This window comes from Equus caballus, chromosome 23 (genome assembly GCF_041296265.1).
Source record: "Equus caballus isolate H_3958 breed thoroughbred chromosome 23, TB-T2T, whole genome shotgun sequence".
Lineage (NCBI taxonomy): Eukaryota > Metazoa > Chordata > Mammalia > Perissodactyla > Equidae > Equus > Equus caballus.
Window position 1 is genome coordinate 31760937 of NC_091706.1, and position 17491 is coordinate 31778427.

At 41.1% G+C, this 17491-nt stretch overlaps 1 long non-coding RNA gene across 1 annotated transcript; it reads right to left on the reverse strand.

The window, feature by feature from the left end:
- Nucleotides 1-6869: 6869 nt before the first annotated feature.
- On the reverse strand, nucleotides 6870-17271 carry LOC138920349 (uncharacterized). The gene is made up of 3 exons (XR_011431383.1): nucleotides 17088-17271; nucleotides 11064-11120; nucleotides 6870-8175 (listed from the first exon to the last, which is right to left on the reverse strand). It is a non-coding gene; the product is annotated as an uncharacterized lncRNA (long non-coding RNA).
- Between the last annotated feature and the right edge of the window lie 220 nt (nucleotides 17272-17491).

Here is a 17491-nt window from a genome sequence, read left to right on the forward strand (position 1 = left end):
TTGCAGATGGCCACCTTCTCACCGTGTCCTCAGTTGGTATATTCGTCAGGGTTCTCCAGAGAAATAGAACCAATAGGATGTATGTGTGTTTGTGAGTATGTGTGTTTGTGTGTGTGTATATATACATGTACTTATATATATACATATATTTCATACATATATATATGAAAGTTTGAGAAATAGATTTATTTTAAGGAATAGGCTCATATGATTGTGGAGGGGCTTGGCAAGTTCAAAATCTGATAGGGAAGGCCAGAAGGCTGGAAACTCAGGAAAAGAGTCAGTCTGAGTTCAAAGACAGTCTGCTGGTAAACCAGGAAGAGCCAATGTTGCAGATAAAATCCAAAGGCCATCTGCTGGCAGAATTCCCTCTGATTTGGGGATCATCAGCCTTTTCTCCTACCCAGGCCTTCAACTGATTAGATGAGGCCCATCCACAGTATAGAGGGCAATCTGCTTTACTCAAAGATTCAGATGTAAATCTCATCCAAAAACACCCTCACAGAAAGATCCAGAATAATTTTGACCAAATATCTGGACACTCTGTGGTCTAGCCAAGTTGACACAAAATTAACCAACATACACGGTCTTTCCTCTGTGTGTACATCTCTGTTATCTGTGTGTGTGTTCAAATTCCTCTTCTTCTAAGAAGACCAGTCAGGGCCCTCCTAACAGCCTCACTTTAACTTAATCACCTTTTTAAAGGTCTTCTCTCTAAATGCAGTCACATTCTGAGGTACCGGGGGTTAGATCTTCAAGGTATGAATTGGTAGGGGACATCATTTAGCCCACAACACTATGATTCCTGCTACCCTTCACCAGCGCTTCAACCCCACTGTGACTCCCGCTGGACTTCTCTTCCCCATCCTCTCTGTTACTAACACTTCCGTAAATTCCCCTGCAGTTTCAATTTCCTGTGTTTCTATAAAATAGATTGTATACAGATGGCACCATGAAACTCAGAGTTTCTACTGAGACTGAATACGAGTTCAGCCAGACCTGGTTCGTGGAACACAGTTTAGATAACTATCGGAAAATATTTTAGGATATAGGTGTTTTGGTCAAGAAGGCAATGCCAAACTATGAAGAAGTTAAGCCAGGAAGATTGAAAAAAAACCAAGACAGCCCACCCAAGGAGAGTTTCCATCTGTCAGTGGTCACCACCTGGAGAGGATCCTGCTTAGGGAGCCCGAACATTCTGGAACTAAAGACTCAGCAACAGTTGTTTGTTAAATGTCAAGAGGTTTATCACTTGAATGGCTGGTCTGGTTTCCTCAATAGTAAGAGCCTAAGGAATGTTTACCCTTTATTCCTCTTCTAAGCATGAATTACATAATTGTATTCACTAATTTCATGATACCCCTGGAAAATAATAGAGAAATATTGCCAATGAAGGACTAAGTGATGAATCCGAATCGAAAATACTCCAAACACACGTAAGTGTTCACACGCCGCAGTTGTTTTGACAGGCCAGGAAATAAGGGGTTTTCTCTGTTTCATCTCATATTCCACGTGAATTAAATTGTACACACAAAGACAATGAGATTCCCAATGATGAACACTAAGTCATTCTTAAGTTTGTGTCTTCCATGTGCCTCACTTAGTGTCTTTTACATCATCTTTGCTCAAGAAATATTTGCTGAGTTTAGTAGAGAGAAGCCTGTCCAAATTCTGACAATGCTAGCTCCACGGCTGCTCTCTCTCATTCGAAAATAGGTACCACGTTCAGCTACCCTACCTGCTGTCGAACCAAGCAAGATCACAACATGGACCTCCCCTGAAGTCTGAGAGACTATAACACAGCAAATAGTTCAAGTTGGCCCAATAGTCATTTATTCAGCCTGTACCATGTGTAAGACGCTACAGAGTTTATCATCCATTAAGGCAGACTGTGAGTACATGAATATCTGTAATTCAAGGCAATTTGCTCTATTAATAGAGATATAAATAATGTACCAGGCATGGGAAACATGGCTAAGACAAGGCAGGAAACTGAAACTGGTGCCAGATTGTGGAGCAGTTTGAAGGCTGAGCACTACTCTAATTGCCATTGATAAATTCTTCTGTTGTCATTCTTAAAGGTCAAAAAAATACAGAGACACAAAGCCTAGACAGCCTTATTACCCTAAAAGGCACAGAATGGAGTAGTTTGATAGTACTGACATCACTTCAGGGAATAACGACATTTTAGCGATAAAAAGCCCAATCTCATGCTCTCTAGAACATTCAGTTATGAACAGTTATATACCAATTTCTTTGTATTTTAATCAATATCATTGAAGCAAGCCAGATTTAAAACTCTTTAATGTCATATGCAATAAGATAAAAATTATTAAAGGCAAATATTTACAATATCCCCCCATGGCCACCATTCCTCAATTACAAGGTCAATTCACCCCTCCCTGTTCCTCCCCATCTTTTGGACTGATATGAAAAGAAGAGGGAAAGAATACAGAGAAAGAGTTGAAGGTGACTCACAGATAAAGAGCCGTGAGAGAGAGAGGAGGGAAGGGAGAGAGTAAAAGCCATACAGACTCGGGAGAGGGAGGGTTGAGGTGGAGGTCGATGGGAATGCGGAAGGGGGCAGTTCGTTGTGAGTAAGAAAACGTGAAAGAATTGGGGAAAGGGAAGAAAAGGATGCGATGGTTATGATTTGGATCCCGTAATGTCCTCTGAGAGATACAAGTAAAGAACAGGTTTCCCTTTTAATTTGGGGAAAGAGACGAGATTGCCCATTGAACTGTGCTTCTTGAATGACACACTCTTCAGAGACCAAAACCTTGGGGCCCCCAATTTATTACGATTGCAATAAAACCTAAAATATTTTGGTTGAGGTGAAATGCAGTACATGTATACTAGATAATTCCTAACTAGCAACTGAATTCTGATTTAACCCAGAAAACAATTTTCTTAACCTAGTGATACAACTTCAAGAGAGTGGAGATGAAAATAAAACAATTTAGGGAGTTTAATTAGGACATGGGTTTTTGTTGTTGTTGTTGTCTAATTACCTACTATTTTTCCCAGAAGCAAGCTACTTGAAGTATCTAGGTCAGAAATGAAACCTCTCCGCACCAGTTGAATCGTAAATGCAAGCAGTTAATGAAAGCTTCATGTCTTTACAATCTATGGAATACATTAGCCAGTTAATGTTGGTCTTTTAAAGAGCTACGTCTTTTATTTATAATAAAAAGATATGTATATGTGTGCGTATGTTCAGACCACATAAATGATGAACACTGATATATTTATCAAATTAATTTAAGCCCGTAATAACCACCGTGCCACAAAATAACCAGACTTGCAATGTGTTTATTGTTAATATCTGACATTGAAAGTTCCCGGAGTCTTAAAGCTGTAGCCCAAATAATTTAAAAACAAACAAAAAAACTATGTATTTCGCAGTGCTCCAAAAAGTCTATATCTTCCCCAAAGCAGGCTAAAAGATTAACATAGGCTATAATTCTTAAAGATACCGAATATTTGCATCCAGACCCAAGAAAGCTCTAAAACAAGCAACTAGGTGAGTGAGAGAAACACAACCTGGAACAGATCAACACGCATCCAGAGCCCGCATCCATAAAGCCAGTGTGGGGGCAGGAATCTGAAGAAGAGGAGGAATGGCTCTTCAAGAAATACCTGTGTTGTAAACTGCTATTTGTCACGGCTTATAACCTGCCATCATTTAATGGCCAGTAAGGTGACAACTAGCTAAGCGCTTGCACACTCAGAAAGTGAGTATCTTTTAGATTTGCATGAACAATAATAACTTGGATATGTTTATATGATAAATGTAAGACTGTGGTGGGAAGCCCTTTGCAGTTTCGCTTAAAGGAAGAATTTCATCTTCCAATTGAATAAAAGCTAAACATAGTTCTAAACACAAGTCCTCCTGTTTTCTGAGGGTTGCGAAATGGGTACAGCTCTCTTCTTTGGATGAAGACTGATGGAAGGGAATAAGGCTGAGCAGCAGTCCTTATCTAGAGTTCTAATCTCCAGGGTGCATTTCAGTCCCAAGCTATGTCCCAAAGAAAAAGTAAGGGTGGGATGAGAAAAGGGCTCCAGAATCAATCTAGAGCAGAGGTCGATCCTGGCAATTCACAGATACGTTGTTTGGTCAATACTGAGATTTCAAATGGAGAAAATTTACATTTAAAATAAATCTACATTTCCAACATTTTTGGAAAAATTAGAAGATCTGGAATCTCTAAGTTCCTATGCTCACTTCAGCTAGAGTTGAGTAGTTCTTGCTACCTTCAGAGAGGGCAAGTGTTCTCTAGTTTACCACAATCCTCAGCTCTCCCTATTGTCTTTCACCTGATCCACTTTATTTATGTGTGTTACCTACAGAGTTTGCCACTCTGGGATTAACATAGCTCCTAAGAGCTCCAGACAAAACAGTCTGGAATTTCATGTATTCACAAAAGGTTCGATAATTTCCAGAGCTTTCCTGAGTTTCAGGTCTGCTCCAGGATGAGTTGCAAGACATGGAACCCTGCCTTATTTATATTTGGCTCTCTCAGTCCACACAGTGCCTGTCATATAAAAGATACTCAGTAAGTGGTGATTGTTACAAGCTAAGGGTAGAATGGACCATAATAACCTTCACAGACCTTTGAACATCTTTGGTTTACTCAAATTCAAATGCACGGATCCTCGCTGGGCCTTAAATTGAAATGGTCCTGGATTATTAGGGGGCCACACGGGTTGTGTTGACACAGAAGTCAGAAATCAGACAAGCTGCATAGGGGGAAAGTTGGTGTTTAACGGAAAAAGGACTTGCCTAGCGCAGAGGAGGAAAAGACTTCCTCTGCCCTCCTGGGTTCTGTGGCTGGGCCTGGAATGACACTGACATAAGACATTCACAGGAGAAAACCATGCAAATTTTGTTGAATATTTTTATGTGTACGTGGGAATCATTAAAAGGAAAGTGAAGACTCGAAGAAGCCATAGGCCCAAAAGCTTATATCCCTTTTTAAACAAAGAACAATAAATTGTGGGACTTTGACAAGACAAAGGGGCTTGGCCTAGGGACAGTAAATTACGGGACAGTGACTGGGAAATATATGGAGGAAACTAATGGAAGATAAGAGCTGTTTTAGTAGGTTTGTCGTGCAGATCTATTTCAGTGCTGACTCCCAGTCTCTGGTGATAAGAATGTTCTTCTCTTCCCAGTGAAGGGCGGGCATCTTTTTCACGGGACATTTTATGACCTGCTTTTAGGCAGAAAGAGGAGGTCAGAGGGCCCTTCCTGCATCTGCTGTTTCTCAACCACCTTCAGCTCAATATACTCAATATGCCACAGTGGCATATTCTGGGGAGGCATGTTCTGAACCCCTTCACCAGGCATTAGAAGTCCCGGATGTATTAATTTCATAAATAAACATTTATTTATTGCCTGCTATGCACTAAATATTAAGGATACAAACATAAATATAGGATCCTTTAAAGAGGATTCAAATAAATAAATAGCTTCAGTGAAAGCCACGTGAACTTGGGTGTGTCATTTAACCTTCCCAAACTCTGTTTCTCCCCAGCAAAAAGGGGTTGGCATGTCTGTTTCTTGGGGCTTATTTCTTGCTATCGTGAGAAACAACTGAAACAATAAGATTGCACACTTTGCAAACTGTGAAACACGAGTAACAAGGTGACAGAATTAGATTCTTCCTGCCTTTGTTTCGTAGGAGTCTAATACAATAGATTGCAATTTAAAAAGTAAGCATGAGACGCACCCCACTCCAAATAGAGTTTTACAAAGAAACGGCCCCTAAGAACCTGTTGCATTGGACTCCTCAAGCAGATGGATCATACACAAAGGAATCTGAGAGGCAAGAGGAGAGAGGTGCTGCCATGCTCTTGGTCTCCCCCTCCCACCTGTCAATCTCCTCCATCTCCTTCTCTCCTCCAGCCCTCGTGAGGGAAGCATGGTTCAAAATACATTTTCTGTAGCTGGAAATAACAGAAGACTCTTGCCTGACTCAGACTGCAGGCATGTAAGACAGAGTGTGGATGGTCCTGAGGAAACCTCGATGGTAGGGGAGGGCCTAACTACCTGCTTTGGTGGTACATCCAAGAGGGAGCTCCTGTGTTGAGATTGTCTTAGCTTCTCCGAGTTTGCCTACACAAGAGATAGGGGATGTTTCCTGTTGACCAGAGGGAGCTACTCAGGAGAGAGTAGCCTCTGTTATTCTTATGTCCTGCAGAGTTGGACCACATGGAGGGATGAGGTGGCCTCAGTAGAAAGAGGCTAGATGCATATCTCAGATCTCCATGGACTGAGCAAGGAGTTGCTAGTGAATACCTGGGTTACAGATACATCCATGGAGGTAAAACAAACCACAGGAGAGAGGATCCCAGCAAGGGAAGAGTCCATGAGACTGGTGCACAGGACAGTCCATTTTTGCTCCAACTCCCCACCACCCAGGACTTCTAAGAGAGGCGGGCTTTAACCATCTGCCAAGTCAGAGAGCCAAAGCCACCTAGTGACAACAGTCTTGTGCTTTTACCTCTCCTCTCTCCTACGCTGCATTTGACCCTGAGAAGGAAGTGAGCAAGGAGCACGAAAGAGGAAGAGACAAACTTGCTCCCTCTCCTACTATAGGCCTCAGGCTGAAACAGGGGAGATTTTAGGATTTTAGATTTCAGGCAGGACAGATTTGATGTTCAATTATAGTTGGAGTTTTGACTTTGCGTGGCCCTGGACGTTGTCAAGACTGAATTAAAGCTACATTTACGACTGAAAACCACGACAGGACTGTTGTTTACCTTACTGAACAGAAAGACCTAAAAGTAGCCCAGATCTTCACCTGGGGTCAGGTGGGATCGGGTGAAGATTATCCCCATTAATAAAGCATACAGGGAAAGCAGGAAACATAAACAAAGATGTGTTTAATCAAAATCCACATGTTATGCCCCATATGTTTGCACCAAACACACAGGGATAATTCTGGTAGATAGCAGCATAATTTCCTCTTCTTGAAAAGCAGCTTTTAATGGGTGCAGTTGCCATAATTCGCTTTTTCTACTTCCTTATTCAAAATATGGGGAAAGCTTATTGATAGAATAATGGTTATAGGCCATGGCCCAGATCTGGGGATGAAAGTCAACTCAAAAGCTTTGACAATAGTTTTATGTGGGTGGCGTGCACCTCCCTAGAAATGTTGATTCAGTCAGCCCCCTCCCCTGAAATTTAGGACTTTATTCAAATTTTGGAAACATGAACATTCGCTGTATCACGCCTCATGCCTCAGTGCTCAATAGTTTCTGTGATCTGTCAGTCAAGTGGAATCCTTAGAAGCACCAACTGGCCCCTCTTGGCAATGAAATTGAGTGTGGACAGAATGATTATGCTATGCACCTGTGCCTCTACGCCACTAATAAAATTTCCAAAAGAGTGTCCCCATCTTCCCAACAATCCAACTCAGGAAACTTAAATTTCTTATAAAGGAAATTTAAAAGAAAAAGCTCTGTGATTCAAATAAGGATTATGCTCAAGATTCTGCCATTTGGAGTATTCCTAAAAAATTTCTAATCTGCCCATTGAGTCATCCCGTGGTTACTATAGCGGTTTAAATTGAAATCTGTCAGAGAAATTCGGTTTACTCCTTTACTGTAGCCTCAAAAACATAGAGCCCCAGGGAGTCTTGAATGTAAGTTGTGTATAGAAAGCACACACTTTTTTTTAAAAAGGTTGGGGATTCTGAGGGTGGAAAAGGGAGAGGAGACGCCCTCCTTCTCTCCAAGTACTCCATCTAGACTTACAACCCTGATTCCTTCTCTCCTTCCTACCCCTTCGTCTCCAAATTTTATCTAGCGCAGTTTCAAGGTTGATGAAGCGCCTTTCTCTGTTTCTGCTGTGTTGCCTTGAGGCCACAATGCTTCTCTCACGCAGTTAGCGCTGCCTCCTTCACCCCAGCCAACAGGCAGTGACAGCTGTGTTTCAAAAACAATCACTTTAGTGTCATGAAAATCACTGCTAATTAAACTCAACCAGAGTGTTTGCTGAGTGCTTGGTGTCTGTCCTTCATTGTGCATTTTCCTAAAATCTTCTTATCCCAAAGTTAATTATATCCAAAGACAGCAGATTGTCTGCACCTCAGGGGGCATTTTTCCCCAGTTTGCATTTTTGCTGTTATTCTTAGAGCATTACTCTTGACCATTTGTTGAAGAAAGTATCTGGAAAAGAAGACAGAATTTACAATAAAAGTTTTAAATTTTGAGAAGGCTGATATTTAATTAATATTTACTAAACAGTGTTAAGCAAATATATCTACAGAAATATGTGTCGTTGCATTTAACCATAGAAGTATGCCAACAGGCTTAGAAGAAACTGGGATGATAAAGAGAAACATATACTTCATCAGTACAGCTGAGCAGCTATTCATATGATCTTAGATGCTTGAAAGAAACGTAAGGCCTGCGCCATGCTCTCGGAGACCACACAGTGTAGCTGAATGGGTCTGAATCTTTCGAATGTCATGGACCAGTCACTTTTTTGCAGGAAAAGAAATGGGCAGGACAAACAAGATAAAGACATCAAGTTTTTCATCTATCCAGTTAAATGGGAAAATTTTTAGCACTTACAAAGTGCACTCTACGCGCAAGACATGGGCCTAAGGGCTTTATCTGTCTCATTTAGAATTTACAGCAATACTTCTGACATTTTACAAATATGTAAAACACGATTAATTATTTAGATCATCAATACATTATAATATTTTATATATTATTGATATATATAACTATACATATATAGTATTATATACGTGTGTGTGTATACATATATACTGTCATCATCCCCACTTTCCAGGGAACCGAGGTGCCCAGAAGTCAACAACCTTAGCAAAACTGGGATTTGACTACAACCAGTCTGGCCCCCTAAAACCTTTAACCACTATACTATCTCCCATCAATTAATCCCATCATTTCATGAAAGAGATTTATCTTAATACTAAAAAAGTAAAGAACTAACTGCAAAATAAAGAAGATGTTAGATACAAATTATGTAGCTTTATGATAAAAGCTACAATGTCCTTCTTTTCATTTTGTATGGACCTACGAAGACCAGCATTTGGGAGCCATGGAACTACTTTGAAGAGACAAGAGCTGGACTTACAAAGAGCAATTAAAATATGAGCCCATTTGTGATCCAGGTGAGCAACACTAATCATAATCACTAAACAGGGGGAGCCCAGTGTTGGTTGAAAGACTGAATGGTAGAAAGGAGTGGGGAGAGAATTCCAGACAGGGAGAGGACACAGGCAAATGCCCCAGGATGGAAATAACAGAGATGTATGAATGGTGAAGATACCAGCTTGGCTCAATCAGAAATTCAGCCCAGGATAGATGGCCCAACTGTAGGCCCATGGACTCTACAATTATCTTTGTTTGGCCTGCACAGTTTTTGGGGTTTTTTTAAGTAATCTATTTTTTTAAAATATAACATACTTTCAGAAAAATGCACAAATTGTATATGAGCAACTTGAATTTTCACACATTTTGAACACACTTATTTACCTCCTCACAGTTGAAGAAACAGAACACCTCCCACCACCCCATAAATCTCCCTCATGCCCCCTTCCAGTCACTACCCCAAAAGTAATCACTAACCTGAATTCTATCATGATGGATTGGTTTTGTCTGTTTTTAAACTTTATATAAATGGAATCATGTAGGGTATATAATTTCGTGTCTGACATTTTCGTGTTTGTGAGATTCATCCATGTTGTTTCATATAGCAATCATGCATTCCTCCTCACTGCTGTGTAGTAGTTCGTTTATGAATACACTACATTTTATTCATACCTTCTATTGTTGATGGGCATTTGTGTTGCTGCTGATTTGGGAGTATTATAAATGAAGCTTCTCTGAACGTTTTGGTGTTCATGTCTTTCAGTTCACACATGTGTACATTTCTGATGGAAATGGAAGTGTTGGGTTATAGAGTAGATGTGTGCCCAGATTTAGTGGATACTACCGAGCAGTTTTCCAAGGTGGTTGTACCTATTTATACCCCCACCAGCAGTATCTCATTGTAGTTTTAATGTGCATTCCCCTAATAACTATTGAGATGACCACTTATTTCAGATGTTTACGGGCCATTTACATATCTTCTTTTATGAAGTTCAAGTCTCTAGCCTGTTTTTCTATTGGGTTATGTGTCTCTTTCTTACTGATATGTAGATGTTTTTATACATTCTGCATATGAGTCATTTGTAAAACATGTATTTTACATAACAACCCTTTTCCCTCTCTTTTTGGTGTCTTTTAATATACAGAAGTTTTCTTACTTTCAACTTATGGCTTCTATTTGTTGCAATCTATTTAAGAAATCTTTGCCTCTCCCAAGGTCATGAAGATATCCTTCTGTGTTCTCCTCCATCAGTGTTATTGTTTTGCTTTTCACACTACATATACAATCCATTTGGGTGATTTTTGTATATTATGTAAGATAGAGATCAAGATTTATCTTTTTCCATATGAATATCCAGTTCTCCCCGAACCATTTATTTAAAAGGTCATCCTTTACCTACTGCACTACAATGTCACCTTCGTCACAAATGAACAGTCTGTGCTTTTTGTTTTGGGACTCTGTTCTATTTATCTGTCTTTACATACACATCTGGTGGTGTGTAAGTCCTCCAACTTTGCTCTTTCTCTTCAAGATCACCCTGGTTATTCTTGACCCTTTGTTTTTCAGATAAATTTTAGAATAACTCATTAATTCTCATGTATACCAAAGAAATGGAATTGTATTGAATCTACAGGTCAATTTGGGGACAACTTGCACTTTTTTAATACTGAGTCTTCTAATCCATGAACTTAGTATATCTCTCTGTTTATTTAGGATTATTTTAATTTCTTTAAGATTGTACAGCATACATTTAAAATTTTGAGTCATTATTTGAAAATCCGGAGATTTCATGTACAAATAAGGATTTCCAGCTTCTCTTGAAAACAAAACTATCTGACAGAACTACTCCAATACTCCTGTGTGGCAACAATAGGCAGGAGCTGCCCACTATAACCAGGGTATGTGCTCGTCCACTCATCACAGCTCTTACCACAAACTCCATGCATGAGTTGGGACTCACAACTCTGACTTCCGGCTGGATCACTCTCTGTGGTCAAAAAAAAGGAAAATACTGAGAAATGTGAGAAATAATGTTCATTTACTCATTCTTTAAATATTTACTGAATGCTATGTGTCAAACACTATGCTACATGTTGGAATATACCAACGAACAAAGAAGAACACAGTTATTTCTATGTTTTGTCCCTGAGGACTTTAATACAATCATTTTAATCAGAATTACAGCAACATTGAAAATTTTTATCAAGAAAATCTTTTATGGGGCAATCTTCCTTCAGCCAATTAAAAGGGGTGGAGGGTGATAGAAGAGTGGGCACATAGAATGAGAACACAGGGAAAAACCCAGAGGGACATGGAGAAAGAAGCTGTAGCTGTTTTGTCATATTAACAGATAAGTTCTCAAATACACCAGGACAACAGAGCACTCTTGGTTCACAACATCCTCAGGTTCAAAATGACAGACACAAAATGCCCTGCTATAATGAACAATGTGGGCAAAGCCTTTGCTTCTAGGAAGCTTCTGCTCTACTGGTAGCAAACTTAGGTTGGAACCAGACCAAGAAGTTCCTTGAATTTCAACCTCAGGAGTTTGGACATTCTCCTCCTACTCATGGGCAATCAGTGAAGTTTTACTACTGTTATTCTAGGTTTCTTAGTAGATTCACAGAAGCCTGTTTCTTCACTGGATACCAGGTTTGAAATAAATCAGTCACGACCCTCAGGTGAGTAAATAGGCTTCTGTGAGTAGGGGGAGAAGAGAAGAGAAAAAGACAAATTCTCCATCCATGAAATTTAGAATACAAAAGGGCAGTCAAGGATGAGGTGTATTTATTTCCCTTACCAAGAACTCAAAGCACCTTTTCCACTCAGTCAGTTTGATTTTCCCATTCTAGCCAGTAGTATAATACCAAGACATGTGCGTGTGTTTGTGTGTGCGTGTATCTATGATGGGACAGTGGGAGAGGGAGTGAAAGGAAAGTACAATCCAGCTATTACTAATGGATTGCTAAATTTTCCCCCATGTAAAGATTTTTTAGCCTTCTCTTTCTCCTGTGTCTTATGTCATGTCTTGGCATCCAACCAGCCCTACCAGAAGCAAGACCATTAACTCTTTCAGGCCCCCACGGTACCATTCAGACCACTCAGTGCATTTCTGGTGTTCTACTCTCTAAGTAGACCATACAAGGATGCTATTTAGTTCAATACACTAGTGATACATAAAACAATTCCCCAAAGGCTTGAAAGAGTTAACCTGGATTCCTCCCCCCATACCTTTGGCTTAGTGCAAGGGGTGGACTGAGAAACCACGGAGGATAGAGCCTAATTTCTCATTAACTGGCACAAAATTCTAGTGACATAAGCAAAAACAGACAATATCATCTTTCGTATACAAATGGAAAAACTGAGAACCTCAAGAAGGTTTTGCCTACAGTCACACAATAAGCTGGTCTCAGAGCCAAAACTGTTTCCAGGTCTCCGAATGTTCCATCTGGAGCTCTGCCTATGGGTTCCTCTAAATCCAAACTCAAGTAGGGAAGGGGCGGATGGAAGTGTGTGAGGGGGCAGAGGTTAACACAAGAGTCCTGGTGGGCACTTCCAGATCCAAAATTCTATGTCTTCGTTTTTTTTTTTTTTTTTTTCTCATTTCTCTGAAATGCAAATGCTGGTTCATTTCTCTGAAATGCAAATGCTGTTCCACTGTAAATCCTGCTCGAGATGAAATGGAATTTTAAGTAGAATCCGCGAAACTATCCCTTCCCAATTTCCTTCCTCGACAGTAGTCACAGTCACCTCTGACCACATCAAGCCCAGCAGATTTTCCACATTTCACCTCCGTTCCCATCAGCATGTCTGCAACTTCCCATAGTTCATTTTCATCTCTCTCCAGCAAACAAGACCTCTTGCGAAATATGAGAGGACGGGGTCAACACACACACTCGCCTACTGGCTTGACACAAAACGCCGCACAAACCCAGGGAAGCCTGCTGGAGGGCTACCAGGAGGCCACACAGTTAGTTTGCCCACTGGCACCGCAGTAGGGTTCCTGATGAGACAGAAGTCTCAAGTTTAAATCACTCCGCAGCTGGAGAGGACGCTGGGAATAAAGAGGGTGGGGGCACTGCCATGACTTTGCAGTCGGACTGTGACCAACCCCTTCAAGCCCAAATCCAGATAACAAACTTTGGAGCTGGACATGAGTTTAGAAATCTGGTCCAACTCACATCTTATCAGCAAGAAAACTGAGGCAAACACGGAAGTGACCTATCCCAGGACGCACGACTCATTAGTGATGCAGTCAATGGGTGAAGGCATTTCAAGTATAAGGGCCAGAGAGAGAGAAGCTCATGTTACCTCAGACAATGAGGATTAGTTGTAAGGATGCACAGGGTGGGGAACATTGGTGGTAGCTCAGCCAAACTTCACAGAGCACTGAACTCTGCAGGTCCATGAGAGGAGCTCTAGTAAATATATACCAGTCCGCTACTCTCGCTCTGCTACACACTCCTTAGACACAGGCATCTGTCTCTCTGCCTTTGCTTTTGCGGCTCTTGTTCATATGAACACATCTCTCTCTGTTCTCCTCTCTGCTTCTTAATCCCTGCTTCCAGGGCTTCTGCTTCCTGGAGAGGCTTTCTACCTTGTTTCCTGTGTGTCTCTTCCTTCTGCCTGTCTACACGCAGTTGACTACCCCTGGGTAGACTTACATTCAAGTTCCAGAGGGAGGGTCCAATGGTTCACTTAGTAACTCTGTAGACGTTCTACCGAGCCCTCCCACCAGACTCAGGCTTATTACAGATGACAACCCAAGGGAGATGTCCTTCCCTGGTCAATGAGGACAGGCTAGAGAGACAAGCTGGAGGAGTCATCTTTCCTCAGAATGGGGCTTTGGACATGGAAAACACTTGGCGCATAGTAGATTCTTCCCCAAATTGGTACTTTGGGCTAGATCCCACCTCTCCTCAGTTCTAGTGCAGCATACAGCAGAGAATAAGAAAGTATTTCTGAAGCCAGGCTGCCTGGGTTTTAATCCTATGACCATTACTTTCTAGCAAGTGATGCTTTAGGAAAGTTATGAAATCTCAGATTCCTGATCTGTAACCTAGAGATTATAATATTACCTATCTTATAGAGTTGTTGGACGACCAAGGTAATTTACATAGGATGTTTAGAAGAGGACCTCACATAAGTGCTCAATAATCTTAGATATTACTGTTGTTACTATTATGTTTTTTCCCCATAGCATCTGTGATAGTTTTAAAATATATCTGCAAATTCTTTGACACTTTTCCCACAAAGGATGGAGTCTAATTCTTTTCCTTTGAATATAGTCCATTTTAGCAACTTGCTTCTAACAAGCAGAATGCAACAAAAGTGAAGCTGCACGATTTCTAAGGCTCGGTCAGAGAAGCCAAATAGTTTCTGCCCTGTTGGGATTTTTGGCCTTGGAACTCAGCCACCTCGTTGTGAGGAATCCCAGGACCCATAGAGAAGGCCTGTAGAGGTGTTCAAGGGGAGAGCCCGAATTAAGGTCTCAGGCAATAAACAGCGTCAACCGCCAGATGTGTTAGTGAATGTACCTCAGCTAATCCCAGCCTCAGCTTTCAAGTCTTCCACCTAAGGTCCCAGACATCACGGCACAGAGTAAGTGATCCACTCCAAGCCTTGTTTGAATTCCTGACCCACAGAATCTGTGAGCATCACTAATGGTTGATTTGTACCACTTAGTTTGGAGGTAGTTTAGGCAGCCGTGGTAAGTGGCACAGCCCCTTTATTTTTTTCTCTCTCTGAAAGTTCTGTTCATGGAGACCTTCGCAGGAATCAGGTGACATTAGAGTCTCTCTAAAGCTCGGCTTCTATACTGTAGTTGTTCTTAACCAGAGGGTAGCTTATAATGGTCTTTATAAAAAAGCATAGCCCAGGTCCCATCCCCAGACATGCTGACCAGGATATGAGACTTAGACATGAGTAATTTGAAAATGTTCCTCATTTAACTGGAACACATCTCCACAAGGGAGGACTACTGACATACCTAGTCCCCACCCTGTCGGAGGCCGACAGCTGAAGACCTTCACCTGCGCTCATTAGGAGTTTAGAGAATTTCTATGTGCCTGGCTCTGCTGCCTGGGGCCCCAATGGGAAGACCACGCTCACATTCTGGGAATGAATTAGCAGTACATTTGGTATTCCTGAGCTGTAAGATTCTCTTGAAGGAATTCAGGTCAGGAATGGAAGATACCCAACTACAGCCTTCAATAGTGAATTTCTAATATATTAGCATCAGCCCATCAATTCTTCCCTTCAGAATCTGGAGAGCTAGAACAAGACAAGGATGTCTACTCTCGCTACTTCTATTCTGTATTGTACTAGAGGCTCTCACCAGGGCAATTAAGCAAGAAAAAGAAATAAAAGGTATCCGGATTGGAAAGGAAGAAGTAAATTATCTCTATTTGCAGACGACATGATCTTACATACAAAATCTGGAGAGTTTGATAGTGTGTCCTTCTGGGCTCTAAAGACCAAGAGAATTTTCTCTCCACCTCCCTCCCCTACTCCCTAGATTTGTGATTTTCAGACTTCAGTTTGTTTAGTTTGTTAAATACAAACTCTTAGGCCCAACTCTGATATTCTAGCATAGGAAATTTTTTTTTTTTTTGAGGAAGATTAGTCCTGAGCTAACATCTGCCACCAATCCTCCTCTTTTTGCTTAGGAAGACTGGCCCTGAGCTAACATCTGTGCCTATCTTCCTCTACTTTACTTGTGGGACGCCTACCACAGCATGGCTTGCCAAATGGTGCCATGTCCGCACCTGGGACCCGAACCGGCGAACCCTGGGCCACTGAAGTAGAACGTTCGAACTTAACCACTGCTCCACCAGGCCAGCCCCTAGTGTAGGAAACTTTTAAGAAGCACCCCAGGAAAGTCTGATGCAGGTGAATTCCAGACTAGACTTTGTCAAACACAGAATTAAATTTTTGAGAAGTCATTTAGCACACTGATTAAGAATGCATTGTCTAGAACTCGATTGTCTGGGTTCAGTTCTTGGCTCTTTTATGTGCTACCTGTGTGAACTTGTGCATGGCACTTAACCTCACCATACCTCAGTTTCTCCAGCTGTAGAATGCGATTAATGATAGTGCCTATGTCACAGGCTTGATACTGCCTTAAATGCATTAGTGGATATGAAGCAGTTAGAATAATAAGTGTACTTCTTGTCAATTGTTTGCAGTAGGGGCATTACTCGGCTGTCCTCAGAAGCTAGACTCGCCTATGGATAACTGCAACAAGAACCAGTGACACCAATAAGTATATGAAAAAGCACTTTAAGTACTGGTCCTCTGTCCACGCTCTTTTCTTTTCTCACTTTTCTTGTCCCACAGAAAAGCTATGGCAAGTAGACATGTTTTGTTAGAAATCAAATTAAGGTATGAGCCAGCAGATGCTTCTATAGCTGACGTCCTTCTCTACCTTAAAGACCATTTCTAATCTCTCTTTTGACCATCATATTTGGCATTTTCTAGGATCTGGGGGCTTTTTTTCCACTATTTTGATTTATGTCATTAGTGAATTTGGACTCCATAGTTTTTTTGCCATGCATTTCACCAAGATTTCACTGCCAAATGCAAACATGAAGACGAATATTCCTACAACTTTATGACTCATAAAATGTATTTCTTCCCCTCTCGCCCTCATTCACTAGCATGATAGCAAATCTTTAACAGATTGCCCTGCACCTAGGGAGTGGCTCCCAGTGCTCACATAAATAATTTATACTGATCAACACTTGCTCAAATTAATGGAAATGATAATGCAGTGAAGAAAGCATTTTACTGTGTTTCCAAGTCTATTCCCAAGGGGAACATTATTCGTATTCCTAGACATGCAGGAAACCCGACAGTTGAAAGCTCAAAAACGAAGACACAGGCCTTGCTTTTAAAATTTCTTGATAGTCTGCTAAGAACAGCATGTTTTTACAGTGCGAGGTCTATTACTTACCAGATATCGGTAACACTTCACTGACAAGGGGCAGAAATAGCTCTCTCGTTGTATAGTGCTGCTGTAATTTTTCTATCAGCCAACAACTGTAGTTTCCTGACGTAGCAAAAATCTGCAAAAAAATGGAGCTGCTCAGAGAGAAGGAATCAGAGCGGGCTGATGATTCACGCGTCCTCAGGAAGAGGGCTGGCCGTGACCTCTGAGACACCTTTCAACCCTGTTTTTGGTTTTTCTACAATTCTACCCAAACACTCACTTATACTCAAATATTACTTGCACTTCAAAACCAAGCAAGATGCTTTCACTCCTCCTCCTCATTTCTCAATGTTTTGGTTTTTAACTTTCCCCCAGGAAACTGATCAGACATGTATACAAGTTAAACTTAAGTCACTCCATTCATGCAG